Source organism: Solanum dulcamara, chromosome 3 (genome assembly GCF_947179165.1).
Source record: "Solanum dulcamara chromosome 3, daSolDulc1.2, whole genome shotgun sequence".
Taxonomy (NCBI): domain Eukaryota; kingdom Viridiplantae; phylum Streptophyta; class Magnoliopsida; order Solanales; family Solanaceae; genus Solanum; species Solanum dulcamara.
The window spans coordinates 38,697,441-38,706,744 of record NC_077239.1 but is presented as its reverse complement, the minus strand read 5'-3'; the positions used below and the strand labels follow the sequence as shown (position 1 = coordinate 38,706,744).

The 9,304-nt window shown below is 38.5% G+C and overlaps 1 pseudogene; it reads right to left on the bottom strand.

Moving 5' to 3' along the window:
* Window positions 1-1,409: 1,409 nt before the first annotated feature.
* LOC129883821 (5S ribosomal RNA) lies at window positions 1,410-1,531 on the bottom strand (annotated as a pseudogene).
* Between the last annotated feature and the right edge of the window lie 7,773 nt (window positions 1,532-9,304).

Genomic DNA, 9,304 nt, shown 5'->3' with positions numbered 1-9,304 from the left:
GTCCTACGACTCATTTCTCAGCCTCCAATTCGTTTCAAATCCTTATAGACCTATTTCCAACCTTCACTCTCAAGGGGCATCACGTCCTCCCTTCCTTAGAGTTATTTAGTCATGTTATAGATAATCTGGGTCACGGGACATCTTTCAAGAAGCTTAAGAAGACGTTCTGAAGCATAAAGGTATGGGGTATAACATCCTTCCCCCCTTTAGAACATTCATCCTTGAATGTAAACCAAAACCTTCCTCCGGACCTTATACCGATTATATGGAGAGGTCCTCTATCCCGTTTCCATAACATATACTTTCATCGAGAAATCAATATCAGAGTTCCAAAGGTTAGGATTACTTATAGGCATAGGGAACATGTGATATTTCTTTTCTATTACTTCTTTCCAGTTTCTTTACCACACATCATATTGCACCCTTTACACGAACATGTGTAGGAGCTTAAAATAGCCCGAAAGATGCTTTAGCATCACTATACTAGTCTGTACGTAAACCTTTATCATTTATTACTTCCTTCCTCTACTTACCCTTGAGTTTCCTCATATTCCAGTATAGGAGAGATCTCTCATCCTTTCCTTATTTTGTTTCTTGTACACCATAATAATAGTAGTCAGTAACTTTGTTACCAACATCTTACCTTCAGTCGAGTATAGCCTAGCTATTCCTTACAGTATGTTTAAGTTTTCATCGTAATTCTCTTGTTGTATTCATCCCCTTTGTATGCACCTATTCCTTGATGTCATACTATTCAAGTCCTTACTATTAATTCTCTGCACTGTCTCTGGTATCATGGATTCTATCCGTTTATTGCTGGCCTTTAGATCTTATTAACTCATGCCAGTGTGGGATCTCACTTGAAGCCACTTCCCCCCCTTAGGGTGTACCCATGTCACTATCTGTTGTGTTCTACCTGACGCCCTTATTTCTAATTTTCCAATACATATGATTCTTTTCCAACACATTCGATATACTGCACCATATCTATGCCTTCCTTTATATCTTCCATACCTTTGGTTACCTAGGTACGACAACTTAACACAATCATGAGGTGCTAATCCAGTCTAATTATGGGTACTCGAGTCACGTAGCAATTTATTTGAAGCCACTTTCCATTTATTTTGATCAACATCTAGCTAGGGCTTATAATCGTTTCCAATTCTCAACTAGGCAGTACTTACCTTCCGACGCTCGGTGTCCCAAGATTTGTCATAGTCCTAGCCTTATCCCAGTGGGTATCACTTGTCCCTTTAATGAATTCACAATGCGCTAGTTGTTTTGCAAAGCTACATCCCCTATCTCAAGGGTCTTATCATCTTTCACAGTGGAGTTATGTATCCATAATACTTTTTTATATCAACAATGCCATGCACGGCCAACGTGTATATATACATGCATATCATCTCATATCACAACCACACAGGGCTTCCTAGGGGGGTCACCCATCCCAATATTATTTTTGCCCAAGCACGCTTAACTTCAGAGTTTTGATGGGATCCGGTACATTAGTGCTAGTATGATCGCACCCTCCCCCGTGGGGTGCATATCTATCGAAGAAAACGATGACCTAGCAGCCGATCCAGTTGGCCAAGATGCACCGCCCAAGTTACCCTTATATTCTTATTAGACAGACCACATCGTATCTTTAGCCACTTCCTCACAAGGCTTTACTCATTTTCATAACTATCCTCATTATACTCACATCATATCCTGTTCGCATTCTACCCCAAAGTATAACACTTCTAAACCTTTTTCATGATTCTTACTGTGGGTTACTTACCATTTTTAGTTAGTCTTATCCTTAATATATTGTTCTGTCCAGAACTACCAGTCTTTTCTAAATTATTTTCCTTTTATTTCAAGGAAAATTTAGGCAGAGTTTCCTCTGTATTTCTTACTATCTCAACACCTGCACACAGAAAATGCCAACAATGCCTCACAGGGGCAATACGTATAAAGATACATATATACATATTATATCACATCATATCGCAGCCTCACAGGGCGCCCAATATCCACAATAGTATAAACTGATGGACTTACCTTGTATGTCCAACTCGAACTGCACCTGTTTAGACTTTCCGTCTACTTTTCCTTTCAATTTTCAACTTTACATGTCAACCGTAATTCAATACCTTACCTGGGACCTATCATTCGTGCCTTTGCTTACCTGTGTGCTTTGTGACTTCTAATATTGTTAGTCACTTTCTACTTTCGATGTTGTCCTTCTGCTAAAATCACAAGTTAGTATGAGGAATTTCATTTCCTATGACTCGGTTCTATCGTACGATCTTAGATATGAAAGAAAGGTAACATCCTAAATGTCCTATAGCCTCCTGTTTATAGATGTGGTACACAGCACACCGATAAACAAGACTTTAGTAGACACGGTCTGTAGACACTCCAAGGACAAACTGCTCTAATACCACTTCTATCACGACCCAATCCCGTGGGCCATGACTGGGGTCCGACCTGGACCCCCGTTTACGTAACTGTCGGCTACAATCAAGTTGGACTATGTATAACGTGATACTGCTCACAAAAACCTCAATGGGTTAAAACTTTTTCATGTTCATATAGCCTCCTAGATATAGGAACCAAACACATGAACCCAATGGGTGATAAAATATTCATATACGTGTGGCCTCTTTCATTTGCATCATGTCATGAAAGGGGAAAGCCAGCCGAGAAGGCTGCCACAACACAATAGCTTTTACAACATATCGCATAGGCATAACCAAAATAAACTCCAAAAAAACCCATACACATATATCTACAGACCTCTAAGAATAGAAATGACAACATATGGCGGGACAGGGCCCCCGCTGTACCCCTGCATAAACAAATATATACATCGTAGGAGCAGTACTCAAAAGCTAGGCTCTGAAACAGTGAAGCACTTCCAACATAGCTGAGCAGAAATCCTAAGCTGGCGGATTTCCGAAATAAACATTTGTACTTGCGGGCATGAAATGCAGCCCCCCGAAGAAAGAGGGGTTAGTACGATATATGTACTGAGTATATAAGCACAACATAAATGAGATAACAACTGAACTAGGGATGCAGGAAACCAAGTATAACATTTAATAGGGTATTGTGCCTGCACCTCACAAAATAAAGTCATGCATACCATTATCACATACCGTATCTAGCCCACACGGTGACTCAGTGTTACAAACACATCATCTATCATGCTAGGTATATATATTCCATTAATGCTGTGGGATGTACAGCCCGATCCCTGTATATATAGAAAGTACATGCCGAGGAACGATGGCCCGATCCATGTATCATATAATATTGTCGAGGAACGATAGCCCAATCCGTATATCATATAACAATGCCGAGGTATGATGGCCTGATCCATATAATGCATAATAATGCCGAGGTACGATGGCCCAATCCGTATAATGCATAATATTGCCAAGGTATGACGGCCCGATCCGTATAATGCATAATCTATCGTGGAACGTACGACCCGATCCTTACATAGAAAAATGTGCCGAGGTACATTCGGCCCGATCCATATATATCATAATGCATATATGTGTACGTAAAACTCTGTATAATATCAAACATCCCACATATATCATCCTAAAGCATGTTTAAGAGCCCCTAGATATACGAGCTTACACATCCCAACACTATTCAACCTATAGGTGGCTTAAGGATCGTAGATCAACTACTTCAAGGTCCTTATCATTCAAAAGTGGGTACAAGTCATGAGTTACATCCAGAATCTATAAATGGGGCTATATCCAAATCCGTGTCCTATAGAACCTTTAGTCTAGTCTTTCTTGAAGCAGGAAAAGCCAAGCTTTACATGCACCACTTCCTATCACATGGAAGACTTGAAAAGTAATGACTCAACTTGTTACAGGAGTTCTAATAAGTAGGAAGTGACAAGAGTCTTAACTCACCCTCAGAGTTTTAAGAGTGGAATAACTTCAAACTTCATATACATAATACTTACATCTAAGTCGTGCCAAAGGAGAGGAGGAATAACTTTACATACACTACTTCTCAGTATATAGAATACTTGAGGAATGGAAGCTTAACTACTTTAAGAGTCTTAACATTCAATTGTGAACACGAATTATGAATCATGAATCATGTTCAGAGCTCATGAATAGAGTTACCCCAAGCTTCATACAAATATCACTTGTCACTTAGATATAACACACGCCCAAAACAAAGAACAGATAGGCTCTACATATTTATACCAAAACATGCCAAAAGAAGGAATAGCTTTACATACCTTGTCTGAATTATTCCTTATCCTGCTTGCCTCGCCGTCCTTTGAACCTATTTAACATGAAAGTAGTATGAATATCAACCCCTTTTACTTTCCATCACCCTAGGTTACATCTTAGTATTAATGGAATCTATTTCCTTAGTCGTTTCCCCGACTAGTTCTGTTATTCGCTAAGGCGTCGACGAAAATTGGGCAGCATCTCCCCTATAATGTGACCTATCCAAATTTCCAATTAGGTCCCTACTACCTACAGCCAACAAACCACAACAACATGCAGGAATTCACACCAACAATATACAACATAAACTCCAAATGACTTATTAAAAAATACGAAAGGACAATACGGCGTCTAGCCTTTATTTTGTAACGCCTTTGATTATACGCAATGAGGGGTCGTGTGGCTGCAACCAGAGAATACACACCCCTTTTAGAACGCATTTAGGCCCTGCAACAATACATTACACCCCTGCAGCAACAACTTAGAAGAACGACACTTTATTTCGACCACAATTCACTTTTAGCGACTCTAATTTAGTTTATTTCGGGCGTCAAACATATTTATCATATTTTCACATTTCCAGCCACTCACTCAATGGATAATACCCTCTATAACAACACCATAAACTCCAATTTAAAAGGAAATGCCTTACCTTACGTTAAAGTTGTCAAACTCACCAAAACTATCCAAAACGTGAAATCTGGACAGCCCACTGTCTTATATTGTCGCTTAGTTTTGGAAGGGTAATTGAGGGAAACAGGATTTGTGGCCTCAATAAAAGTTATATACATGTGTATAAAGGTCGAAAAAAATTTTGAATTACCCCTACAACAAGTTTTTACGAAAATATATGACCAAAATACTCACAGGTGTCCGTGTAGGATTTCCAAAACATAATGTGGGCAGCCGCTCCCCCATGCTTCACCACCATTTTTCGAGCAGAGAAAAGAAAAATTGGGTTGTAGAGTCTAAATTAAAGTTATATCCCTATGAAATATCTTTCCAAAACATCTTGAATCACTTAAAACGAAGCCTTACACCAGGAGTTATACTCGTTTTACTAACAGCAGTTTAATTCAAAAATGGGTCTGTTCCCTAGCGTTTTCTCTTTAAGCTTCTCTTAGTTTTCCATGTGTAGAACTGAAAATATGGTTCCGTAGGCATCATAATATACACATATACAACTCCACGTAGTTGAGGAATACCGTAGATAACTAATTGACGGAGGAGAAGTGAAGAACTCACCTTTAATTCTTCTAAACCATGGCTGCCTCTTTCCCTTCCTCTTCTCCACGTTTTGCTCTCTATGTTTTGGGCTGATTTTGGATAAATAATGACTTAAGAGTCATTAGCATACATATATATGGTTCCTTAGGAAGTGCCACGTGTCATACCCTAAAGGTGACACGTGTCAAGCCCTTATTGGGCCACGAATCCATACCTAGCCTCCAAGGCTACCATATGGCGGTGTGGGACCCACCTCAAGTAGGTGGGTCACCTAATTGGTCCAAGTAGGTGCATCACCTACCTAGTCAAAGTAGGTGCATCACCTTCTTGCTTCCGAGTAGGTGCTACGCCTCCTTCTGCCTCTCCCATGGGTTCGTAATCTCGTCTTACTTTAGGAGCCCATGTAATCGTTGCTACATAAGCTCAACATGTACTCCAGTGGCTTAGTTATGTAAGTTGTCCAAGTTGGTATCTTACGTAAGTAAGTCGAGTTCTACGACTCATTTCTCGGCCTCCAATTCATTTCAAATCCTTATAGACCTATTTCCAACCTTCACTCTCAAGGGGCATTACGTCCTCCCTTCCTTAGAGTTATTTAATCATGTTATAGATAATTTGGGTCAGGGACATCTTTCAAGAAGCTTAAGAAGACGTTCTGAAGCATAAAGGTACGGGGTATAACATCTTTGTAGAGGAATTTTGTTAGTGATCCTAGGTGTGAAGAAGAGACTTTCTTATGAGGAGGTTTTGGTTGAGATCTTAGACCGACAAGTTAGGAAGTTGAGGAAAAAGGAAATAGTATCAGTTAAGGTTTTATAGAGGAACCAAGAGGTTGAAGTTGCTACATGGTAAGCTGAAACTAAAGCTGATATAATATCACTATATCCTCATTTTTTTTCCTTTCGCTCCTAGTTGAGGTATTGAGTTCCTTCATGATTCGCTCAATCAAAACCATGTGTTTTAGTCACTCTCATGTTTTCATATGCATTCATGTTCATGAAATGAGTTTTAAACTCATATTTTAGCTTGGGATTAAATATTCCATGTTTCATACATTTTCGATAAATTGTGCATTCATGTTGAACTTCTATGTCTCTTTCCTATTCTATTCATGCTAGTTTGAGTCTCATTTGAGGATGAATATTCCCAAGGGGAAGACATTGTAAGACCTTGGAAGTTGGAAGAGTTAAAAAATGGAGTTTAAAGGAGTTCTTATGGAATGTGCAGTTTTTGGGCACCAGGTGGCCCTTATAGATCTCTTCAAAGGCCTTGAAGAAGGCACAAACCATGAAGGAGCATTCTGGTCCATCCTAGTGCAAATTGGAACTTGGATGAGGACCACGATAGAGACCATGACCTATAGTGGACACCACGAACCATGGTGGCCTCTGTGGATGTCATACCCAGGTATGTGAAAGTTACAGTATAATATAATAAAGTGATTAATTAGCCTTGGTGGATTCATTGATGGGTCAAGGGTGTTTTTATTTAAGGACATTATAGACTTTTCCTTATTTTTTATAGTAAAGAATGAACCTAGATAGTTTTGGGTCTAGATTTCTAACCTGTTTAATCCCTAAAGCTATAAATTCTCCTCATTCATTCACAACTCACCCATCATAAAATTCTCTCTTTACAAAAGGGCTTGCAAGACCTCTATTGAAGAACAACCAAGGATTCTCTCAAATTCTCCATTAATCTTTAAGTTTTCTTCAAGATTCTTCAAAATTCTTATTCAAGGTATGTGAGTTTCATCCATGGGTTCCTTTCACCCATGGATTTCTAAGAATTCCTCAAACTTTCCATGAGTTTTAATTACATCCTTGGATCTTCTCAATTTCAAGTTTCAATTGCATGAACTATGATGTATCTTTTGAATTGAAATCTATTTTATCATGAATTGATAAGTAATTGCACGGGATTGGTAGATTCTTAATATATAATCACTATATTGCTATTTAGGGCATGGGGTCTCATTATGGGGGGTGAATAATCTTGAAAAACACTAAAAAATCTAGAAATTTGTTGGGAAAACATTGGGGCGGCGCGCCACTATTGCGTTAGGAACAACCTCTAGTAGTTTAGGGGCAAGGGCATTGTGCCAGCAATGTGCCATGCCATGGTATCTAAAGTTTGAGTCCTGGAGCAGCACACCAGCAGTGTACCACCGCCCTGATTCTTCCCTACATTATTTCTTTTACGTATTTGATCCCTACCTCTCATAAACTACTATTGCAAGTGCATGAATTACGTTTCATTTATGATTTAATCTCTCAGTTAAGCATGATTTACTACTAGATTGCATGATGTTAACTTGATTTACAAGACTCATTCATGAATTTATTTTCAAATATGACTATTCAAGTATGATTTAAAAGAGTTTGATTACGAATGAGGTATAATATATGATGAGGTTGAACTATGATATTTCAAAGGATTTTTGAAGAAAGCTTTGCATGAAAGAATGTTTTATTAATGATAAGGGATTCATTCAAGTTTATGAAATTATTCAATCATGTTTTATTAAATTCCTTTAAGAATGAATTAAAGATGATGAGATGATATGTCATGGATTTAGGGTGTGGTAAGTACAATCCCCACATTGATTGAATTAATATTTTAAGTTGAACTCACATATTCACGGATTTGAGATGTTGATACGTCCAATTATCATATTGATCAAATCACAGTTTTAATGAGCTACTCTAATAACTATTTTCATGATGATATTAATGATGATGTCTTAATATTTTGGTTTAATGAATTCCCTTGGGATATTGACTAAACACTGAGAGGACTTTTAGGTGGGGTTTGATCCAGTAACGCAGTTAGTTACCCAAGGGAATCCTAGTAGCAACCTATAGTCCCAAACTACGTTGCCACCATAGGTTACCTTAATGGCCTAGCTAGTGGATCCACATATAGCATAGTTGAGTTGAGTACCATGAAGGAGTGTACCTTAGCAAGGGAAACTCCCCCTTCTCGATGTGGGGATCATTAGAGTACATATTATAGCTTGCATGGTGTTAGATGTCGGTTAAAGGTCTTACCCCACATAAATTATATGAAGTGATGTAAGTTTTACTACGATATTTATAATGCATTGACCACATGCTTTCAATATGAATTCAAATGCTTTTAAATCTTGGCCATGCTTTTGATTACATTAGTCAAGCATCTATTACACCTCGTACTTTTATACCTTGGAACGCATTTTTAATTCTCTTGAAAGGCTCTTAAGTTTCATGGAAGGATCATAAGCCTCTTAAGTTTCTTAACATTTCCTAAATTTTCTTAAAGCTTCTAAAAGCTTCTTAAGACTTCTTAAGAACTCTTAAGCTTCTTAAGAGTTTTCATGTGAGCCGGGTAATCTATAACTCTATCAAACAACTCTAAGGAAAGGAGAATGTGATACCCCATAGTAGAGAAGATTGGAAATAGAGTTATAAGAATTCGTAAGAAGTTGGAGATCGAATGATGAGTCATAGGACATGAATTATTTACGTAAGCTACCAACTTGGAAATCTTAAATACTTAAGCTACTGGAGTACATACCAAGCTTACGTAGCAAGGATTATATAGGTTCATAAAGTAAGATGAGATTACAAACCCACGAGGGGGAAAAGAGAGTGCCACATAGCAGTATGAGAGAGTTCCACATGGAAGCATGCGAGAGTTCCATGTGGTAGAAGCTGGAGCAAGGGTGGTGGATGCCACATGCCATGTGGCAGCCTATGATTGGAGGAAAGGGGTGTGTTAGCCCAATGATGGCTTGACATGTGTCACCACTTAGGGGTTGACATGTGTCACCCCCTAAATTA